Source organism: Amblyomma americanum, chromosome 2, assembly GCF_052857255.1.
Source record: "Amblyomma americanum isolate KBUSLIRL-KWMA chromosome 2, ASM5285725v1, whole genome shotgun sequence".
In the NCBI taxonomy this organism is placed as follows: domain Eukaryota; kingdom Metazoa; phylum Arthropoda; class Arachnida; order Ixodida; family Ixodidae; genus Amblyomma; species Amblyomma americanum.
In genome coordinates, this window is record NC_135498.1 from 206,948,120 (window position 1) to 206,973,020 (window position 24,901).

Here is a 24,901-nt window from a genome sequence, read left to right on the forward strand (position 1 = left end):
ACCATCGTACTTCAAAACGACTCGACCTAGTGCAAAACTTAGGTTTACGTCTTTCAACTGGTGCTTACAGAATGTCGCCCGCAAATAGTCTTGATGATGAAACTAATCAACCATCACTCACAGACAGAACTATGCTCGCATGCTCATACATTCTTAAAATTCGTTCCATAACAAAACACATATGCTACACAATAGTTACAAAGTGCCCATCTCGAACACTGTTTACCAACAAACCTCTGGCAATCAGACCGCCTCTTCTGCGCTTTGATGAGAAATGCCAAGAAATAGATGTAATGGACACATTGCCTAACATTGCCCGCAAACCTGGCCCAATTCCGCCTTGGTACTGCCTGCCCTCTATGTGCGACTTCACATTTACACAGCTTCATAAAAAAAACACCACATAAGCATATATTACAAGAATGCTTAACCCTACATGAAAAATACAGAAAATATACAGCATTTTATACTGATGGGTCAAAATCTCCACACTACGTCGGAAGTGCTGTGGATCAAAATAATTGGGAAAAAAAACAATACGGCTGCCTGAGTACGCATCCATTTTCATGGCAGAGTGTTATGCAGTCTGTGTGGCTATAGAAAAAATATTATAAATGAGAACATTGTGAATAGAATCATTTACACTTATTCTCTGAGCGTACTCACCTCATTTCACCATAGAAATACGGTTACACCACAAATCGGTGACATCATTCATAACATAAGAAGAGACACAACACAGGGACAAGACAAAACTTTGATGAGTGCCAAGCCACATCGGAATCACAGGCAATCAGGAGGCAGATGCATGTGCTGCGAAAGCTCGAATTAAAGAAATAAAGAACGTGAACATTCCACACAAAGATGGCATGAAGCTGGTACAGTGTAATATCAGGCATAAATGGGTGTCCCAATGGAATACAGCAAGAAATATTAAGCTACACTTAGTAAAACCCTTAATAAAAGAATGGTAGTCATGCTCACACCAGAAACGTTTCATCTAAGTTATTTTATGACGTCTCCGTATTGGGCACACACACCTGGCACTCAACTTTCTAATGACAAAACAAGACAGACCTTTACGTGAGAAATGTGGAGATGAGCTAACAGCAAATCACATTCTATTCTCGTACACACAACTCGAACGGCTGAGGAAAAAAATATTTTAACGTATTCCACACTGAACGCATTCCCTTCCACCTCAACTTTCTTTTAGGAGATAATCCACTTGTAAGAACTTCATCAGTTTTTAGTTTTTTGAAAGACGCAGCAATTTTAAACCAAATATATTATCACAGAACTATTATTTCTAAAAATTCTTACCCTCTGGTTTGACGCATTTTATGATACACCTCATCCATTTTCTCAGGCCAGAGAAGAAGGCATAGGTCTACATTTGATTATTTGAGCTCCTCGAAGTACTTTCCCGGACAAGGATTTTCACTGAGGACACCCAATTCTTGAAATAAATTATACCATGTGTTTGGCGCATGATAGCTTGGATGCTTATGCGGCAAAAAATCCCAATACAATACAATACCTTCTCTTTTGTGCCTCGCTTTTCCTTGAGTAATGAACCGACAAGCAGAGACATCTATGCTTCTGAATTACACTTCTAAAACAACCGACCCTTGTTCGTGTTCTGGCGATCGTTCGCTGCTGTAGTCATCATTGCTGCGGCCACCAGTCGCCCAATAACACTCTCGTTATTGCTGTATGTGTATTATCTTCTCAGTGCTTCTCTTTTTTATACCTCGTTTTTTTCCTGAATAACGAACCAACAAGCGGAGACATCCACACTTCTGGATGACATTTCTAAAAAAAAAACGGCCCTTGTACGTGTTCTGGCGATAGTTCGACTGCCGTAGTCATCATTGCTGTGGCCATTAGTCGAGCAATGACACTCTCATTAGTGCTGTATATGTGCATTCTTCTCGGTCCTTCTCTGATTTGTGCCTCGTTTTTCCTTGACTAAAAACCGACAAGCGCAGACATGTATTCTTCTGAATAACATTTCTAAATTAACCGGCCCTTGTGCTTGTTCTGGCGACAGTTCGACTGCCGTGGTCATTGCTCTGGCCACCGGTCACGCAATGACGCTCTCGTTAGTGCGGCATGTGTATATTCTACTCGGACCTTCTCTTTTGTGTGCCTCGTTTTTCTTTGAATAATAAGCCGACAAGCAGAGACATCTATACTTCAGAATTACATTTATAAAACAACCGGCCCTTGTGCGTGTTCCGTCAGTCGTTCGACAGCCGCAGTCATTGCTGAGGCCACCAGTCGTGCAAAGACACTCTCGTTAGGGCACTAAGTGTATAATCTTAACAGTCCTCTTTTCTGCCTCGCTTTTCCATGACTAATGAACCGGCAAGCAGAGACATCTATACTTCTGAATTACATTTATAAAACAACCGGCCCTTGTGCGTGTTCTGGCGATCGTTCGACTGCGGTAGTCAAAATATCTCTGGCCACCAGTCGCGCAATGACGCTCTCGTTAGTGCTGCATGTGTATATTCTTCTCGGTCCTACTCTTTTCTGTGCCTCGTTTTTCCTTGACTAATGAACCGACAAAAACTGACATCAAAACTTCAGAATTACATTTTTAAAACAACCGGCACTTGTTCGAGTTCTGTCAATCGGTTGACTGCCGTAGTCTTCATTGCTGTGGCCATCATTCGCGCAATGACAATCTCGGTGGTGCTGTATGTGCATAATCTTCTAAGTCCTGCTCTTTTTGGCGCCTCCTTTTTCCTTGACTAATTTACCGACAAGCACAGACATATATACTTCTGAATTACATTTCTAAATCAACCGGCCCTCGTGCGTGTTCTATCAATCTATCGACTGCGGCAGTCATCATTGCTGTTGCCATCACTCCCGCAATGACAATCTCGGTGGTGCTGTATGTGCATAATCTTCTAAGTCATTCTCTTTTTGGCGCCCCGTTTTTCCTTCACTAATTAACCGACAAGCACAGACATATATACTTCTGAATTACATTTCTAAATCAACCGGCCCTCGTGCGTGTTCTGTCAATCTATCTACGGCGGCAGTCATCATTGCTGTGACCATCATTCCCGCAATGACAATCTCGGTGGTGCTGTATGTGCATAATCCTTTAAGTCCTCTTTTTGTCGCCTCGTTTTTCCATGACTAATTAACCGACAAGCACAGACATATATACTTCTGAATTACAATTCTAAATCAACCGGCCCTCCTGCGTGCCATGTCAATCTATCGACTGCGGCAGTCATCATTGCTGTGACCATCATTCCTGCAATGACAATCTCTGTGGTGCTGTATGTGAATAATCTACTCAATCCTTCTCTTTTTGTGCCTCGTTTTTCCCTGAATAATGAACCGACAAGCAGAGACATGTAGACTTCTGAAAACAGTTCTAAAAAACCCGGCCCTTGTATGTGTTCTGGGGATCGTTCCACTGCCGTATTCGTCATTGCTGTGGCGATCAGCCGTGCATTGACAACCTCGTTAGTGCTGTATCTGTATAGTATTCTCAGTCGTTCTCTTTTTTGTGCCTCGTTTTTTCCCTGAATAATGAACCAACAAACAGAGATATCTATACTTCTGAATAACATTTCTAAAACAACCAGCCCTTGTTCGTATTCTGGCGATCGATCCACACCAATAGTCATCATTCCTGTGGCCACCAGTCACCCAATGACAATCTCGTTAGTGCTGTAGGTGTATAATCTTTTCGGGCCTTTCCTTTTTTGTGCCTCACTTTTCCTTCACTAATGCACCGACAAGCAGAGACATCTGTACTTCTCAGTTACATTTATAAATCAAGCGGCCCTTGTTCGCGTTCTGCGATTGTTGGACACCAGTAGTCGTCATTGCTGTTGCCATCAGTCGAGCAATGACACCCTCGTTAGTGCTGTATGTATATTATCTTCTCAGTACTTCTTGTTTAGGCTCGTTTTTCCAAGAATAATGATCCGACAAGCTGAGACATCTCTATTTCTGAATAGCATTTCTAAATCAACCGGCCCTTGTGCGTGTGCTGCCAATCGTTCGACTGCCGTAGTCATCATTGTTGTGGCCATAAATGGTGCAATGGCACTACGCTAGTGCTGTGTGTGTATAACCTTCCTGGTCGTCCTTTTTATGCCTCGTTTTTCCTTGACTAATGAACTGACAAGCCGAGACATCTATACTTCTGAGTAACATTTATAAAACAACCGGCCCTTGTTAACGTTCTGGCGATCATTCGACTCTTGTAGTCATAATTGCTGTGGCCATCAGTCGCGCAATGACGTTCTCGTTAGTGATGTATGTGTATTACCTTCTCAGTACTTTTCTCATTTGTGGTTGGTTTTTCCCAGAATAAAGAAGGAACAAGCAGAGACATCTATACTTCTGAATTATATTTCTGAATCAACCGGACCTTGTGCGTATGTGTATAATCTTCTCAATCCTTCTTTTTATTGTGCCTCGTGTTTCCCTGAATAATGAACCGACAACGAGACATGTACACTTCTGAATTGCATTTCTAAAAAACCTGCACTTACATGCGTTCTTGCGATCGTTCGACTGCCATAATCATCATTGCTGTGGCCATCAGTCGTGCACTGAAAGCCTTTTAAGTGCTGTTTGCGTATAATCTTCTAAGTCCTGCTCTTTTGGCGCCTCCTTTTTCCATGACTGATGAACCGATCAGGACAGACTTCTAGACATCTGAATTACAATTCTAAATCAACCGGCCCTCGTGCGTGTTCTGTCAATCTATCGACTGCTGTAGTCATCATTGCTGTGGCCACCAGTCGGCCAATGACACCCTCGTTAGTGCTGTATGTGTATTATCTTCTCAGTGCTTCTCTTTTTTGTGCCTCGCTTTTCCTTGACTAATGAACCAACATTCAGAGACGTCTATACTTGTTAATTACATTTATAAAACAACTGGCCATTGTTCGTGTTCTGTCGATCGATTCACTGCTGTAGTCATCATTGCTGTGGCCACCAGTCGTGAAATGACAGTCTCGTTAGCGTTGTATGTGTATAATCTCGGTCCTTCTCTCTGGCACCTCGGCTTTTCTTGAGTAATGAACCGACAAGAAGACATCTATTCTTCTGAATTAAATTCCTAAACAACCGTCCCTTTTTCGTGTTCTAGCGATTGTTCGAGTGCCGTAGTCATCATTGCTGTGGCCATCAGTCGAGCAATGACACTTTCGTTAGTGCTGTATGTGCATTTTCTTCTCGCTCCTACGCATTTTGTGCCTCTTTTTTCCTTGAATAATGAACCTATAAGCAGAGACATCCACACTTCTGAATTACATATCTAAAAAACCGTCCCTTGTGCGTATTCTGGCGATCGTTTGATTGCCGTAGTCATCATTGCTGTAGCCATCAGTAGCTCAATGACACTCTTATTTGTGCTGTATGTGTGTATTCTTCTCGGTCGTTCTCTGCTTCGTGCCTTGTTTTCCTTGGCTATGCACCTACAAGCAGAGACATTGTAAGGCCGCGCTTCACCAACGCGTACATTTTTTTTATTTCCTTGGCTTGCGGTCACTGCGGGCCTCCGGTCTACGCTCCCCCCCTACCCGCGTGCTCCCCCCCTACCCCCGCAAGCAGTGGCAAAGGCGCTGGAGGAACTGGCTGATTGACCACTGTGGCGGCCGAAGACATCTGGCTTAGTTAAGAGCGCCAAGAAAGCATGCGAGGCGCACACAACGAGCACATGGCGCCGCTTGGTCTTAGGCAGCATTAACACTGCGGCAGAATGCGAACTACCTCGCATTCTGCGATGGGACTCTTTTTTTATTTTTTTGGCATTCTCGATGGCACTGAAGCGCCGCGGTTCTTCGCCGACTGACATTCCTGCGGCGAGCCAGTGGATCAGTGGTCCCGCCAATTAGCTGAAAAACAACTTTTCATCCTTCGAGAGGCGACGTGCGGGTGCGGCAGGGAAGAGGAAAGCATCAAGCAATAAGGACGAGAACACCCCCCCCCCCCCTACGGGGAGAGGGTTTTCAGAATGTTTTTTGTACGTGTTTCGTTTTCTTTTTAGCCAAGCCCTGGGCTCGAAGTTGGGCCGCCCAACCTTCAGGGGCTGTGGCTACCTCCATTGCTTATCGAAGCTTAGGGCGGGCCTTGAATATGGCTGCTTTAACTTCTTTGTTTGCAAAAGCTTTAAAATTGCACGTAAAATCAATGGAGGGCTGTCTTGTATAGTCTTCTCTAGATGAGCTAGAGGCTCCGTGCAGTGGAACGCAACTGTACAGACCTAGATTCTACCCTCGTGTCGATGAGTAAGGTCATGTCGAGTTTCTCTATGTGAGATCTTTTCCTTTTAGTTACAGTTTGACATTCTGTATGACTCAACTTGTAATGCAGTTTGCCCTTGTACATCCTGTAAATATATTTTCTCTTTGTCTTCATCATCTGGCATCGATAATCGTCTGCTCCTTCAACACCGTCGAATTCACGTTTGGAGAGGTCTTCTGGCCCTCCGAAGAAACGCAAAGAACCATCAATGAATTTACTGACATGTATTCTTCTCAATTACATGTCTAAAACCACTGGCCCTTGTGCGTGTTCTGTCGATCGTCCGAGTGCTGTAGTCATAATTCCTGTGGCCATCAGTGGTGCATTGACACTCTCGTTAGTATGTATGTGTATAACCTTCTAGGTCATTCTCTTTGTGGCACGTCGTTTTTCCTTGACTAATTTACTGAAAACCAGATACATCAATTTTCTGAATTACATTTCTAGAAACACCGGAACTTGTGCGTGTCCTGGCGTTGATTCGACTGCCGTAGTCATCATTGCTCTGGCCTCAAGACACGCAATGACACTGTCGTTGGTGCTGTATGTGTATATTCTTCTCGGCCCTCCGGTTTTTTGTGCCTCATTTTTCCTTGACTAATGCACCGACACGCAGATTCTTTACTTCTGAGTTACATCTATAAAACAACCGGCCCTTGTTCTCTTTCTGGCGGTTGTTCGACACCCGCAGTCATCTTTGCTGTGACCATCAGTCGAGCAATGAGACTCTCGTTAGTGCTGTATGTCTATAATCTTCTTAGTCCTCTATTTTTCTGCCTCGCTTTACCTTAACTAATGAACAAACAAACAGAGACAACTGTACTTTTGAATTACATTTCTAAAACAACCGGCTCTTGTGTGTGTTCTGTGAATCGTTCGACAGCCGTAGTCATCATTCCTGTGGCCACCAGTCGCGCAATGCCACTGTCGCTATTGCTATAAGTGTATATTTTTCTCGTTTCTTGTGTTTTTGCGCCTCGTTTTTCCATGATTAATGAACCGACGAGCGGAGACATCTACTCTTCAAAATTATATTTCTAGAATAACCGGTTCTTGAACCTTCTCTGGAGATCGTTCGACTTCTGTAGTCATCATTGCTGTGGCCGCCAGTCGGGCAATGACATTCGCGTTCGTGCTGTTTGTGTATAATCTGCTGAATCTTTCTCTTTTTTATGCGTCGTTTTTCCATTACTAATGAACCGACAAGCTGAGACATCTAAACTTCTGAATTACATTTTGAAAACAACCGGCCCTTGCTCGTGTTCCGTCAATCGTTTGACTGCCGTAGTCATCATAGCTGTGGCCATCAGTCGTGCAATGACAATCCCGTTAGTGCTGTATGCGTATAATCTTCTCGGTCCTCTCCTTTTTATTGCCTCTCTTTTCCTTCACTAATACACCGACAAGCAGTGACAACTCTGCTTCTGAGTTACATTTATAAAACAACCGGGTCTTGTTCACGTTCTGGCGTTCATTAGACACCCGTGGTCATCATTGCTGTCGCCACCAGTCACCTAATGACACGCTCGTTAGTGCTGTATGTGTATTATGTTCTCAATATTTCTCGTTTTGCCCCTAGTTCTTTACCTGCATAATGAACCGACAAGCAAAGACATGTAAACTTATGAAAAGATTTCTAAAAAACCCTGCCCTTCTATATGTTCTGGCGATCGATTCACTTCTGTAGTCACCATTGCTGTGGCCACCAGTCGCCCAATGATGCTCTCGTTAGGGCTGCATGTGTCTTATCTTCTAGGTACTTTTTTATGCCTCCTTTTATCATTGAATAATGAACAGACAAGCAGAGACATACACACTTTTGAATTACATATCTAAAAAAACCGGCCCTTGTGCGTGTTCTGGAGATCGTTCGATTGCAGTAGTCATCTTTGCTGTAGCCAACAGTAGCGCAATGACACTCTCGATAGTGCTGAATGTGTGTATTCCTCTCGGTCCTTCTCTGTTTCGTGCCTCGTTTTACTTGACTATGAACCGACGAGCAGAAACCTATATTCTTCTGAATTACATTTCTATAAAAACTGGTCCTTGTGCGTATTCTTCCGGTCGTTCAACTGCCATAGTCATTGCTCTGGCCACCAGACGCGCAATGACGCTCTCGTTAGTGCTGCATGTGTATATTCTTCTCGGTCCTCCTGTTTTGTGTGCCTCGTGTTTCCTTCACAAATGAAACAACAAGCAGAGAAATCTATACTTCTGAATTACATTCCTAAAACAACCGGCCCTTTTTCGTGTTCTGGCGATCGTTCGACTGCTGTAGTCAACTTTGCTCTGGCCACCAGTCGCCAAATGACAGTCGTTGGTGCGGTATGTGCACATTCCTCTCAGTCCTTCTCTTTTTTCTTGCCTCGTTTTTTGAGTAATAAACAGACAAGGAGAGAGATCTATAATTACGAATTACATTTCTAAAACAACCGGATCTTGTTGTGCTCTGGCCATCGTTCGACAGCTGTAGTCAGCAGTGCTCTGGCCACCAGTCGTACAATGACACTGCCGCTGTTGCTGTATGTGTATATTCTTCTCAGTCCTTCTCTTTTTGGCGCCGCGTTTTTCTTCACTAGTGAACTGACAAGCAGAGACATCTATACTTCTGAATTACACTTCTAACACAACCGCACCTTGTGGGCGTTCTGTCGATCGTTCGAGTGCCGTATTCATGATAGCTTTGGCCACCAGTCGCGCAATGCCACTCTCGTTAGTGCTGTATGTGTATAATATTCTCAGTGCTTCTCTTTTTTTTGTGCCTCGCTTTTCCTTGGCTAATGAGACGAGAAACAGAGACATCAGTACTTCTGAATTACATTTCGAAAGCAACAGGTCTTTGTACCTGCTCTGGCGATCGTTCCACTGCTGTAGTGATCAATGCTGTGGCCACCAGTTGTGCAATGACATTCTCGCTCGTGCTGAATGTGTAAAATCTTTTCAATGGTTTTCTTTTTTATGCCTCGTTTTTCCTTGACTAATAAACCAACAAGCAGGGACATCTATACATCTGAATTACATTTATAAAACAACCGGCCCTTGTGCGTGTTGTCTGAATCGTTCGACAGCCGTAGTCATCATTCCTGTGGCCACCAGTCGCGCAACGCCAATCGCTTTAGTGCACTATGTGTATAATCTTATCAGTCCTTCTCTTTTGTGCCTTGCTTTTCCTTCACTGATGACCCGACTACTAGAGATAGCTATACTTCTGAATTACATTTATAATACAACCGACCCTTGTTCGTGTTCTGGCTATCTACTGCTGTAGTCATCATTGCTGTGGCCACCAGTCGCCCGATGACACTCTCGTTAGTGCTCTATGTGTATTATGTTCTCAGTGTTTCTCTTTTTGTGCCATGTTCTTTACCTGCATAATGAAGCGACAAGCAGAGACATCCACACTTGTGAATTACATTTCTAAAAAAACCGGCCCTTGTGCGTATTCTGGCGATCATTCGATTGCCCAGTCATCAATGCTGCGGCCATCAGTCGCGCAATGACACTCTCGTTAGTGCTAAATGTGTGTAATCTTCTCATTTCTTTTCTTTTTTGTGCCTCATTTTTTCTTGACTAATTAACCGACAAGCGGAGACATTAATTCTTCTTAATTACATTTCTAAAACAGCCGTCCCTTTTTGTATTCTGGAGATCGTTGGAGTGCCCCAGTCATCATTGCTGTGGCCATCAGTCGAGCAAAGATACTCTCGTTAGTGCTGTATGTGTATTATGTTCTCAGTGCTTCTCTATTTTGTGCCTCGTTTTTCCTTGACTATGAACGAGCAAGCAGAGACCTGTATTCTTCTGAATTACATTTCTAAAACAACCGGTCCTTGTCCGTGTTCTGGCGATCGTTCGACTGCCGTAGTCATCATTGCTCGGACCACCAGTCGCGCAATGACGCTCTCGTTAGTGCTGCATGCGTGTATTCTTCTAGGTCCTTTTCTTTTGTGTGCCTCGTTTTTCCTTGTCTAATGAACAGGAAAGCAGAGACATCTGTACTTCTGAACTACATTTTTAAAACAACCGGCCCTTGTTCGTGTTCCGTCAATCGTTCGAACCCGGTAGTCGTTATTGTGGTGGCCATCAGTCGCGTAATGACACTCTCGTCAGTGATGTATGTGTATTATCTTCTCAGTACTTCTCTTTTTTGTGGCTCGTTTTTGCAAGAATAATGAAGGGACAAGCAGACACATCTATACTTCTTAATCACATTTCGAAATCAAACGGCCCTTGTGCGTATGAGTGTAATCTTCTGAACCCTTCTTTTTATTGTGCCTCGTTTATTCCCTGAATAATGATCGACAAGCAGAGACATGTACACTTCGGAATTACATTTCTAAAAAAACCTTCCCTTGTATGTGTTCTGGCGATCGATTCACTGTTTTATTCATCACTGCTGTGGCTATACTGTCGCCCAATGACACTCTCGTTAGGGCTGTATGTGTATTATCTTCTCAGTACTCTTTTTATGCCTCGTTTTCTCCTTGAATAATGAACTGACAAGCAGAGACATCCACACTTCTGAATTACATATATAAAAAAACCGGCCTTTGTGCCTGTTCTGGCGATCGTTCTATTGCCGTAGTCATCTTTCCTGTAGTCATCAGTAGCGCAATAACACTCTCGCTAGTGCTGTGTGTGTATATTCTTCTGGGTCGTCCTCTTTTTTGTTCCTCGTTTTTTCTTGACTAATGAACTGACAAGCAGGGACATCTATACTTCTGAAATAGATTTCTAAAACAATCTGCCCTTGTGCGTCTTCTGTCAATCATTCGAGTCCTGTATTCTTCAATGCTGTGGCCATTAGTCATGCAGTGACACTCTCGTTAGTGATGTATGTGTATAACCTTCTCGGTCCTTCTCATTTTGGCGGGTCGTGTGTCCTTGACTAATGAACCGAAAAGCAGATACATCTTTTCTTCTGAATTAAATTTATAAAAACACCGGCCCTTGTGCGTGTTGCTGCGATCGCTCGACTGCCGAAGTCATCATTGCTGTGACCATCAGTCGCGCAATCACAATCCCGTTAGTGTTGAAAGAGTACAATCTTCTTAATCCTTCTCTTTTTTCTTCCTCGTTTGTTCCCTTAATAATGAACCGACAAGCAGAGATACTAAACTTCTGAATTACATTTCTAAAAAAAACCTGGGCTTGTGCGTGTTCTGGCGATAGTTCGATTGCCGTTGTCATCATTGCTGTGGCCATCATCCGTACATTGACACCCTCGTTAGTGCTGTATGTGTATAATCTTCTCAATTCTTCTGTTTTATTTTTGCCTCGTTTTTTCCTGTATAATGAACTAACAAGAAGTGACATCCACACTGCTGAAATAAATTTCTAAAAAAAACCGGTCCTTGTTCTTGTGCTGGCGCACGATCTACTGCTGTAGTCATCATTGCTGTGGCCAACAGTCACGCAGTGCCACTCTTGTAAGTGCTGTATGTGTATAATCTTCTAAGTAATTATCTTTTTGGCGCCTTGCTTTTTCCTGACTAATGAGCCCACAAGCAGAGACATCTATTCTTCTGAATTACATTTCTAAAACACATGCCCTTCTGCGTGTTCTGGCGATCGTTCGACAGCCGTATTCGTCATTGCTGTGGCCATCAGTCGTGCACTGAAAGCCTTTTAAGTGCTGTTTGCGTATAATCTTCTAAGTCCTGCTCTTTTGGCGCCTCCTTTTTCCATGACTGATGAACCGATCAGGACAGAGTTCTAGAGATCTGAATTACAATTATAAATTAACCGGCCGTCGTGCGTGTTCTGTCAATCTATCGACTGCTGTAGTCATCATTGCTATGGCCACCAGTTGGCCAATGACACCTTCATTAGTGTTGTATGTGTATTATCTTCTCAGTGCTTCTCTTTTTTGTGCCTCGCTTTTCTTTGACTAATGAACCAACAAGCAGAGACGTCTATACTTCTTAATTACATTTATGAAACAACTGGCCATTGTTCGCGTTTTGGCGATCGATTCACTGCTGTAGTCATCATTGCTGTGGCCACAAGTCGTGCAATGACAGTCTCGTTAGTGTTGTATGTGTATAATCTCGGTCCTCCTCTCTGGCACCTAGGCTTTTCTTGAGTAATGAACCGACAAGCAGACATCTATTCTTCTGAATTAAATTCCTAAAACAACCGTCCCTTTTTCGTGTTCTAGCGATTGTTCGAGTGCCGTAGTCATCATTGCTGTGGCCATCAGTCGAGCAATGACACTTTCGTTAGTGCTGTATGTGTATTTTCTTCTCGCTCCTACGCTTTTTGTGCCTCTTTTTTCCTTGAATAATGAACCGATAAGCAGAGACATCCACACTTCTGAATTGCATATCTAAAAAACCGTCCCTTGTGCGTATTCTGGCGATCATTTGATTGCCGTAGTCATCATATCTGTAGCCATCAGTAGTTCAATGACAATCTTGTTTGTGCTGTATGTGTGTATTCTTTCGGTCTTTCTCTGCTTCGTGCCTCGTTTTCCTTGACTATGCACCAACAAGCAGAGACATTGTAAAGCCACGCTTCACCAACGCGTACATTTTTTTTATTCCCTTGGCTTGCGGTCACTGCGGGCCTCCAGTCTACGCTCCCCCCCTTCCCGCGTGCTCACCCCCCCTACCCCCGCAAGCAGTGGCAAAGGCGCAGGAGGAACTGGCTGATTGACCACTGTGACTGCTCAAGGCACCTGGCTTTTTTAAGAGCGCCAAGAAAGCATGCGAGGCGCACACAACGAGCACATGGCGCCGCTTGGTCTTAGGCAGCATTCCTGCTGCGGCAGAATGCGAACCACCTCGCATTCTGCGATGGGCCTCTTTTTTTCTTCTTTTTTGGCATTCTCGATGGCAGCGATGCGCCGCGGTTCTTCGCCGTCTGACATTCCTGCGGCGAGCCAGTGGATTAGTGGTCCCGCCAATTAGCTGAAAAACAACTTTTCATCCTTCGAGAGGCGACGTGCTGGTGCGGCAGGGAAGGGGAAAGCATCAAGCAATAAGGACGAGACTTCCCCCCCCCCCCCCGGGGAGAGGGTTTTCACAATATGTTTTGTACGTGTTTCGTTTTATTTTTAGCCAAGCCCTGCGCTCGGAGGTGGGCCCAACCTTCAGGGGCTGTCGCTACCTCCATTGGTTATCGAAGCTTAGGGCGGGCCTCGAATATGACCGCCCTAACTTCTTTAATGCCACTCTTGCAAGCTAACTTCTTTGTTTGCACAAGCATTAAAATTGCACGTAAAATCATTGGAGGGCTGTCTTGTCTAGTTGAGCTAGAGGCTCCGTGCAGGGGAACGTAATTGTACAGACCTAGATTCTAACCTCGTGTCGATGAGTAAGATCGTGTCGAGTTTCTCTGTGTGAGATCTTTTCCTTTCAGTTACAGTTTGACTGTCTGTATGACTCAACTTCTAACGCAGTTTGCCCTTGTACATCCAGTAAATATATTTTCTCTTTGTCTTCATCATCTGGCATCGATAATCGTCTGCTCCTTCAACACCGTCGAATTCACGTTTGGAGAGCTCTTCTGGCCCTCCGAAGAAACGCAAAGAACCATCAATGAATTTACTGACATGTAGTCTTCTGAATTAAATTTATAAAACTAACGGCCCTTGTGCGTGTTCTGTCGATCGTTCGAGTGCCGTAGTCATCATTTCTGGGGCCATCAGTCAAGCATTGACACTCTCGTTAATGATGTATGTGTATAGCCTTCTCGGTCATTCTCTTTCTGGCACGTCGTTTTTCCTGGACTAATGAACCGAAAATCAGATACATCAATTTTCTGAATTACATTTCTAAGAACATAGGAACTTGTGAATGTCCTGGCGTACATTCGACTGCCGTAGTCATCATAGCTCTGGCCTCAAGTCGCGCAATGACACTGTCGTTGGTGCTGTATGTGTATATTCTTCTCGGCTCTCCTGTTTTTTGTGCCTTATTTTTCCATGAATAATGCACCAACACGCAGATACATCTTTACTTCTGAGTTACATTTATAAAACAACCGGCCCTTGTTCCCTTTCTGGCGATTGTTCGACACCCGTAGTCATCATTGCTGTGACCATCAGTCGAGCAATGAGACTCTCGTTAGTGCTGTATGTCTATAATCTTCTTAGTCCTTCTCTATTTGTTTTGCCTCGCTTTTCCTTAACTAATGTACAAACAGAGACAACTGTACTTTTGAATTACATTTCTAAAACAGCCGGCTCTTGTGTGTGTTCTGGGAATCGTTCGACTGCCGTAGTCATCATTGCTGTGTCCACCAGTCGCGCAATGCCACTGTCGCTAGTGCTGCATGTGTATATTCTTCTCGACCCTTCTGTTTTGTGTACCTCGTTTTTCCTTCACAAATGAAACAACAAGCAGAGAAATATATACTTCTGAATTACATTTCTAAAACAACCGGCCCTTGTTCGTGTTCTGGCGATCGTTCGACTGCTGTAGTCAACTTTGCTCTGGCCACCAGTCGCAAAATGACACTCTTTAGTACGGTATGTGTACATTCCTCTCAGTCCTTCTCTTTTTTCTTGCATCGTTTTTTGAGTAATAAACCGACAAGGAAAGAGATCTACAATTATGAACTACATTTCTAAAACAACCGGCCCTTCTGCGTGCTCTGGCCATCGTTCGACAGCTGTAGTCAACATTGCTCTGGCCACCAGTCGGACAATGAGACTGTCGTTGTTGCTCTATGTGAATATTCTTCTCGGTCCTTCTCTTTTTGGCGCCGCGTTTTTCTTCACTAGTGAACTGACAAGCAGAGACATCTATACTTCTGAATTACATTTCTAACACAACCGCACCTCGTGCGTGTTCTGTCGATCGTTCGAGTGCCGTATTCATCATTGCTCCGGCCACCAGTCGCGCAATGCCACTCTCGTTAGTGCTGTATGTGTATAATATTCTCAGTGCTTCTCATTTTTTGTGCCTCGCTTTTCCTTGACTAATGAACCGACAGACAAAGACATCAGTACTTCTGAATTACATTTCGAAAGCAACCGGTCCTTGTACCTGCTCTGGCGATCGTTCCACTGCTGTAGTGATCAATGCTGTGGCCACCAGTCGGGCAATGACATTCTCGTTCGGGCTGTATGTGTAAAATCTTTTCAATGGTTCTCTTTTTTATGCCTCCTTTTTCCTTGACTAATGAGCCAACAAGCAGGGACATCCATATATCTGAATTACATTTATAAAATAACCGGCCCTCAGTCGTGCAATGACAATCTCGTTCGTGCTATATGTGTATAATCTTCTTGGTCCTTTCCTTTTTTGTGCCTAATTTTTCCTTGATTAATGCACCGACAAGCAGAGACATCTATACTTCTGAATTACATTCCTAAATCAACCGGCCCTTGTGCGTATGTGTATAATCTTCTCAATCATTCGCTTTTTTGTGCCTTGTTTTTCTCCCTGAATAATAAAGCGACAAGCCTAGAAACGTACACTTCTGAATTACATTTCTAAAAACACCGGGCGTTGTGCGTGTTGCTGCGATCGTTCGACTGCCGTAATCATCGTTGCTGTGGCCATCAGTCGTACATTGACAGCCTCGTAGGTGCTGCTTGTGTATAATCTTCTCAGTCCTTCTCTTTTCTGTGCCTCGTTTTTTCCCAGAATAATGAACCGACAAACAGAGATATCTATACTTCTGAATTACACTTCTAAAACAACCGGCCCTTGTGCGTGTTCTCTGAATCGTTCAACAGCCGTAGTCATCATTCCTGTGGCCACCAGTCGCACAACGCCAATCTTTTTAGTGCACTATGTGTATAATCTTGTCAGTCCTTCTCTTTTGTGCCTCGCTTTTACTTCACTGATGAACCGACTAGAGATATCTTTACTTCCGAATTACTTTTGTAATGCAACTGACCCTTGTTCGTGTTCTGGCGATCTATCCACTGCTCTAGTCATCATTGCTGTGGCCACCAGTCGCCCGATGACACTCTCGTTAGTGCTGTATGTGTATTATGTTCTAAGTACTTCTCTTTTTGTGCCTTGTTCTTTACCTGAATAATGAACCGACAAGCAAAGACATCCACACTTGTGAATTGTTGGTAAAATTGGTACTGCTGTCGGCGAACCTGTCTCGCCTTTAGATATTGAGGCCTGCCATCGTGTGTCAGCGCGGAATGCTCGACAGAGCGACATTGTTGAGCTGAGCGAAAATCAAGAAACAAAAAAGTTCGCTGCGAGCAATATTGTTGTGCAGTTCAGAAGTCGCCGGAAACGTGACCAAGTTCTAGAAAAATCAAGGAAGAAGCGCATCACTAATGAAAGTCTAGGATTGTTTGACAGCAGTGCTGACGGTACAGATAGCTCTGCAAGCAGCCATCCAGTGTTCGTCAACGAACACTTGTGTCCAAGCCTAAAAAAGCTGCTGTCATCGGTCATTGCACGTAAGAAAGCATGTGAATGGCGGTTCGTGTGGACACGCAATGGCAAAATATTGGCACGGAAAACTGAGGGTAGCGATGTTGTTCACATTGAGTCTGTGGACGACCTTACTAAGATATCCTGAATGGTTTTGTTAATGAAGCGGTGCGAATTGCAGCTACCATAAAATGTTCAGTCTTTCTGATGTCTTATACCAGCAGTTTGTTGAACCTAGAACAGCTAAACTGTGCTCATCTGCAAAATGCACAGTATCCTTTATTCACCTTAACATCCGTTCTCTGGCAAAAAAACACGATGAATTTGCTCTTTTCATTGATAAGTTTTCTTTCCGATTTAATGTTATCATGCTAACTGAAACTTGGTGCACAACGAGCAACTGTGCGCCTTTGTTACCCGGTTATAATAATTTTTTTATCAATCGAACCGACATGCGTGGTGGCGGCGTTGGCATGTACATTTCTGACAGTTTATCAAGTGAGAAGGTGTCCCAGTTTACCGATATCACCAAACATTATGAAGCACTTTGTTTGCAACAAGAGAGCACTCTTTTCGCTGTCGTATACCGACCTCCTTCAGGCGATGTTAAAAGATTCATGGACTTTGTGGATAACCTACTCGAATATGCATCCTTCGATCGATTGCGGCTAGTTCTTGGTGGAGATTTTAATATTAATGTTACTGCAGGTAATACCTCTTCTACTGAACTGAACAACAAACTTGCAGCCTGTGGGTTTCAAAACGTCATTAAAACACCAACGCGTGTCACATCAACAACTTCATCGGTTTTGGACCTATTGATTACGAACAGCAACACACCAGTAACCGCAGCCGGAACCGTCAATTGCAGCCTCAGTGATCATTGTCCTGTTTTTATGGCTTATTCAGACGTCGCTGTGCGTCGCAAACCATCTCGTTCAAAGTTCATTTTTCAATCTATAAATGACACCAGTATCGATGATTTTAGGAATAAAATTATTAGCACTGACTGGTCTGAGGTTTTTGCAGAAAGTACTACAGATAAAGCATACGACACTTTTATGACTATTTTTTCTGCCCATTACAAGGCATGCTTCAAACTTAAATCTGTTAGGCAGCGTCGATCGATAAGAAAACCTTGGATCGGCATCGAGCAGGTAAAAATGATTCAAGATAAAAATAAGCTTTTCGCCCTGTTCTTAAAAACGCGTAAGCCTTCCATATTAGCAGAGTTCAAGAAACTACGCAATCGAATCACATCAGAACTAAGGAAAGCCAAAGTGCAGTACTTTCAGCAGCTGATTCAGGATGCCTCGACATCTCGTCCTGATCGGATCTGGAAGATTGTGAACGACGCACTCGGCCTGCGTACAGCTGCGCCTAATCAGTTTCAGATGACTGTCCAAGGTCAACTGCTTACTGAGGGTGCTCTAGCAGAGCATTTCAACACCCACTACATAACTGCCATGACTAACAATGCTGCTCTTTCTGTAACGTCTTGCGTCCTTGACGACAACCTCTTGAACACTGTTTTTATGGTGCCAACTAATACAGCTGAGGTTTACAACATATTTACGTCACTAAAGAACAGTGAAAGCCTTGACATAGATAATATCCAGGTCCGACCGGTCAAATACGTCCTCGACGTCATCTGTCCAGCCCTCGTACACATTTATAACCTTGCTTTGGAGACTGGTTTTTTCCACTAAACATGAAACGCGCAAAAGTTTCAGTTATAAAAAGGCGGCGACAAAAATGATGCTGCCAACTACCGACCAGTGTCAGTTCTCCCAGTGTTTTCAAAAGGTCTTGAAAAAGTTATTCTGTCTCGTCTCGACCCCTTTTTTACCAAGCATAAACTTCTTTCTGAATGTCAGCATGGGTTCAGAAAAGGGTGCTCTACCGAGTCCGCCCTTTTGATTCAAAAGGAATTGATACTCAAAAACATGGATGCGAATAAACTGACGCTTGGGGTGTTTGTAGATTATAGCAAAGCTTTCGACTGCCTCAACCATACTGTTCTCCTTAATAAACTGTATCACTATGGCATTCGGGGCGTACCCCACTCACTATTAAAGTCGCACCTTGCAACACGCATGCAATCTGTAGTTATCGATGGCAGTCGGTCGTCCTTTAAAGAAATACCATGCGGCGTCCCTCAAGGCAGCGTTTTGGGACCGTTTTTGTTCAATATCTATGTTAACGATGTGGTTCGTATTGATAAGCATGTCAAGTTTGTTTTGTACGCTGATGATACCAGCTTGTTTTTCACATCAGATAATAGTTCTCACCTACGGCATACCGCTAATGAAACTCTCTGCAAATTGCTTGATTGGTCGAGCAAAAACTGTTTAAGAATAAATCCTAAAAAATCAAAAGCCATTCTGTTTGCTTCAAAAAACAAACCAGTAAGTTTGATTGGCGAGCTCCGCTTGGGCAGCTCTACAATCGATATAGTCAAAGAGCACAAGGTTTTAGGAGTGGTACTATCGCACCCTATGACTTGGGATGCGCATATACAGCAACTGGTGAAAAAACTCTCTTCCGCTGTTGGCTTAATACGTCGATCTCGAGCTATTTTTCCAACTAACATTAAACTTCAAGTTTTTCACTCCGTCTTTCGGTCCCACATTAACTACTGCACGTTAATTTGGGCCACGACTACTAAAAAAACATAACTATACTACATAGGCTCGAAAAGAAAGCTGTTCGTTGCATCGCTAATGTTTCATACTTTCACAACACTCATGACCTCTTTACTCAGTTCAAGTTGGTCAGTATACAACAGATTTACGATTACCGTCTACTATACCTGCTGTACTTCTCTAGTGTATCTTACCAGCAGTTCCTGAAGGAACTGTGTACTCTTACTTTGCAAACTCGCACATATCGAACCAGGTCGTCTGAGGAATGGTTCGTACCGCGGCCACGCACTAATTATCTTCTGCAAACATTAACGTACAACGTACCATTTCTATTAAACAAGATTAAAACGCAATTTTCTGGTTCCATTGCCCTAACGCGCACCGCATTGCGCAGCATGTTTGTTTCTGGGCAATTTTCTAAGACTGTTTTATGATTTTGAGTGGTAATTGTGAAATTGGGCATACAGAGTGAGTGTGTATGTGTGTTTGCCTTCTCATCGGGATCTCACATGTCAAACTCTTTATGGTACTAATTTTTATTCGTTTGTTGCGTAGTTTGATTGTAGTGCACATTGTTCTTTTGTGGCATAGTTAAGTTGATGAATGAAGTCCGTGTATTCCATTACAATATTCACTTGCATTTTAACTATTGTACTCAGTAAGTAGGACAATGTATGTAGTCTGTTGCACATTTCATTTGTATTTGAATTATTGAAGTGCATATGAAGTCGCTGCTGCCAAAATGGTTCCCTGATCTAGTCAAGCTGTCCTCACAGCTTTTTGTCACGGAAGCTATCAACATTGTATCAATGTTGAAAATAAATTTTTTGATTTGATTTGATTTGATTTGAAAACAACCGGTCCTTGTCCGTGTTCTGGCGATCGTTCGACTGCCGTAGTCATCATTGCTCGGACCAGCAGTAGCGCAATGACGCTCTCGTTAGTGCTGCATGTGTATATTCTTCTCTGTCCCTCTCTTTTGTGTGCCTCGTTTTTCCTTGTCTAATGAACAGAAAATCAGAGACATCTATACTTCTGAACTACATTTTTAAAACAACTGGCCCTTGTTCGTGTTCCGTCAATCGTTCGAACCCGGTAGTCGTTATTGCTGTGGTCATCAGTCGCGCAATGACACTCTCGTCAGTGAAGTATGTGTATTATCTTCTCAGTACTTCTCTTTTTTGTGGCTCGTTTTTCCAAGAATAATGAAGGGACAAGCAGACATAGCTATAATTCTGAATCACATTTCTAAATCAAACGGCCCTTGTGCGTATCAGTGTAATCTTCTGAATCCTTCTTTTTTTTGTGCCTCATTTATTCCCTGAATAATGATCGACAAGCACAGACATTACGCTTCTGAATTACATTCCTGAAAAAACCTGGCCTTGTATGTGTTCTGGCGATCGATTCACTGTTGTATTCATCATTGCTGTGGCTACTTGTCGCCCAATGACACTCTCCTTAGGACTGTATGTGTATTATCTTCTCAGTACTCTTTTTTATGCCTCGTTTTCTCCTTGAATAATGAACTGACAAGCAGAGACATCCACACTTCTGAATTACATAGCTAAAAAAAACCGGCCTTTGTGCGTGTTTTGGCGATCGTTCGATTGCCGTAGTCATCTTTGCTGTAGTCATCAGTAGCGCAATAACACTCTCGCTAGTGCTGTGTGTGTATATTATTCTCGGTCGTCCTCTTTTTTGTTTCTCGTTTTTCCTTGACTAGTGAACTGACAAGCAGGGACATCTATACTTCTAAAATAGATTTCAAAAACAATCGGCCCTTGTGCGTCTTCTGTCAATCATTCGAGTCCTGTATTCTTCATTGCAGTGGCCATCAGTCATGCAATGACACTCTCGTTAGTGATGTATGTGTATAACCTTCTCGGTCCATCTCATTTTGGCGGGTCGTGTGTCCTTGACTAATGAAGCGAAAAGCAGATACATATATTCTTCTGAATTACATTTCTAAAAACACCGGCCCTTGTGCGTGTTGCTGCGATCGTTCGACTGCCGTAGTCATCATTGCTGTGGCCATCAGTCGAGCAATCGCAATCTCGTTAGTGGTGGATGTGTACAATCTTCTTAATCCTTCTCTTTTTGGTTCTTCGTTTGTTCTCTTAATAATGAACCGACAAGCAGAGGTACTAAACTTCTGAATTACAGTTCTAAAAAAACGTGGGCTTGTGCGTGTTCTGCCGATAGATCAATTGCTGTAGTCATCATTGCTGTGGCCATCATCCGTACATCACACCCTCGTTAGTGCTGTATGTGTATAATCTTCTCAATTCCTCTGTTTTATTTATGCCTCGTTTTTCCCTGAATAATGAACTAACAAGAAGAGACATCTACACTGCTGAATTACATTTCTAAAAAAACCGGCCCTTTTTCTTGTGCTGGCGCACGATCCACTGCTGCAGTCATCACTGCTGTGGCCAACAGTCACGCAGTGCCACTCTTGTAAATGCTGTATGTGTATAATCTTCTAAGTAATTATCTTTTTGGCGCCTTGTTTCTCCCTGACGAATGAGCCCACAAGCAGAGACATCTATTCTTCTGAATTACATTTCTAAAACAACCGGCGCTTCTGCGTGTTCTGGCGATCGTTCGACTGCCGTAGTCGTCATTGCTGTGGCCATCAGTCGTGCGATGACAATCGCGTTGGTGCTGTATGTTTATAGTTGTCTCAATCCTTCTCTTTTTTGCGCCTCCTTTTTCTCTGAATATTGAACCAACAAGCAGAGACATGTACACTCCCGAATTGCATTTCTAGAAAAACCGGCTTTTGTGCGTGTTCTGGCGACCGTTCGACTGCCGTAGTATATCATTGTTGTGGCCTTCCTTTGTGCATTGTCTCCCTCGTAGGTGCTGTATGATTATAATCTTCTCGGCCTTTCTCTTTTCTGTGCCTTGCTATTTCCCTGAATAATGAACCGACAAGCAGAGATATCTCTACTTCTGAATTACATTACGAAAACGACTGGCCCTTGTGCGGGTTCTGTCAATAGTTGAACAGGCGTAGTCATCATTGCTGTGGCCACCAATCACGCAATGCCACTCTCGTTAGTGCACTATGTGTATAAACTTCCCCGTCGTTCTCTTTTGTGCCTAGCTTTTCATTGACTAATCAACCGAAAAGCAGATACAATTATATGCTGAATTACATTTATAAAACAAGCGGCCCTTGTTCGAGTTCTGGCGATCGATCCACTGCTATAGAGATCTTTGCTGTGGCCACAAGTCGCTCAATGACACTCTCTTTAGTGCTGTATGCGTATATTCTTCGCTGTCCATCTCTGATTTGTGCCTCGTTTTTCCTTGACTATGAACCGACAAGCAGAAATATATATTGCTCTGAATTACATTTCTAAATCAACCGGTCCTTGTGCGTGTTCAGGCGATCGTTCGACAGCTGTAGTCATTGCTCTGGCCACCAGTCACGCAATGACGCTCTCGTTAGTGGTGTATATTCTTCTCGGTCCTTCTCTTCCGTGTGCTTCGTTTTTTCTTGACTAATAAACCGACAAGCAGATACATCTATATTTCTGAATTAAATTTCTAAAACAACCGGTTCTTGTTCTTGTTATGGCGATCGTTAGAGTGCTGTAGTCAACGTTGCTCTGGCCATCTGTCGCACAATGACACTCTCGTTAGTGCGGTATGTGTATATTCCTCTCGGTCGTTCTCGTTTCAGTGAGTCGTTTTTCGAGTAATGAACCGACAAGCAGAGAGATCTATACCTCTGAATTCTATTTCTAAAACAACCGGCCCTTGTTCATGTTCTGGCGATCATTCGACTGCTGTAGTCCACAATGTTCTGGCCACCAGACGCGCAATGACACTCTCGTTAGTGCGTTATGTGTATGTTCCTCTTGTCCTTCTCTTTTCTGTGAGTCGTTTTTCGAGTAATGAACCGACAAGCAGAGAGATCTATATTTATGAATTTCATTTCTAAAACAAACGGCCCTTGTTCGTGCTCAGGCGATCGTTCGACATCTGCAGTCAACATTGCTATGGCCACCAGGCGCATAATGACACTTTCGTTGGTGCGGTGTGTGTATATTCCTCTCCGTCCTTCTCCTTTTTGTGCCTCGTTTTTCGAGTAATGAACCGACCAGCAGAGAGATGCATAATTATGAATTACATTTCTAAAACAACCGGCCCTTGTGCGTTCTCAGGTGATCGTTTGACTGCTGTAGTCAACATTCCTATGGCCACCTGGCGCACAATGACACTCTCGTTAGTGCGGTATGTGTACATCCTTCTCGGTCCTTCTCTTTTTTCTGCCTCGTGTTTTGGGTAATGAGCCGACAAGCAGAGAGATTTATTCTTCTGAGTTACATTTATGAAACAATCGGCTCTTGTTCGAGTTCTGGCGATCGATCCACTGCTATAGTGATCATTGCTATGGCCACCAGTCGCCCAATGACACTCTCGTTAGTGCTGTATGTGCATATTCTTCTCTGTCTTTTTCTGATTTGTGCCTCGTTTTTCCTTGACTAAGAACCGACCAGCAAACACATATATTCTTCTGAATTACATTTCTAAATCAACAGGTCCTTGTGCATGTTCTGGCGATCGTTCGTCTGCTGTATACATTGCTCTGGCCATCAATCGCGCAATGACGCTCTCGTTAGTGCTGCTCGTGTATATCATTCTCGGTGCTTTTATTTTGTGTGCCTCGCTTTTCCTTGACTAATGATCCGACAAGCAGAGAGATCTATGATTCTGAATTACCTTTCTAAAACACCGCCTCTTTTCGTGTTCTGGCGATCGTTCGGCTGCTGTAGTCAACAATGCTCTGGTCACCAGACGCGCAATGGCACTCTTGTTATTGCTGCATCTGTAAAATTGATCTCGGTGCTTTTCTTTTGTGTGCCTCGTTTTTTCCTTAATAATGAACCGACAAGCAGAGACATTTACACTTCTGAATTACATTTCTAAAATAACCGGCCCTTGTTCGTGTTCTGTCGATCGTTCGACTGCTGTAGTCATCATTGCTGTGGCCACCAGTCGCCCAATGACACTCTCGTTAGTGATGTATGTGTATATTCTTTTTCCTTCTGTTTTCTGCCTCGTTTTTCCTTGACAATGAACCGGCAAGCAGAAATATATATTGCCCTGAATTACATTTCTAAATCAACCGGTCCTTGTGCGTGTCCTGGCGATCGTTCGACGTCTGTATTCATTGCTCTGGCCACGTTGTCGGGCAATGACGCTCTCGTTAGTGCTGCATGTGTATATTATTCTCCATGCATGTCTTTTGTGTGCCTCGCGTTTCCTTGTCTAATGGACCGACAAGCAGAGACATCTATATTTCTTAATTACATTTCTAACACAACCGGCATTTGTTCGTATCCTGGCGATCGTTCGCTGCTGTAGTCGTTATTGCTGTGGCCACCAATCGCGCAATGACGCTCTCGTTGGTGCTGTGTGTGCATATTCTTCCTGCTCGTTTTCTTTTTGGCACCTCGTTTTTCTATAACTAATGAACCGACAAGCTGAGACGTCTATTCTTTTGAATTACATTTTTAAATCAACCGGCCCATGTGCATGTTCTGCCGATCGTTCGACTGCCGGGAAACGAGCTAGGCACATATTTTCCGGGCGCAC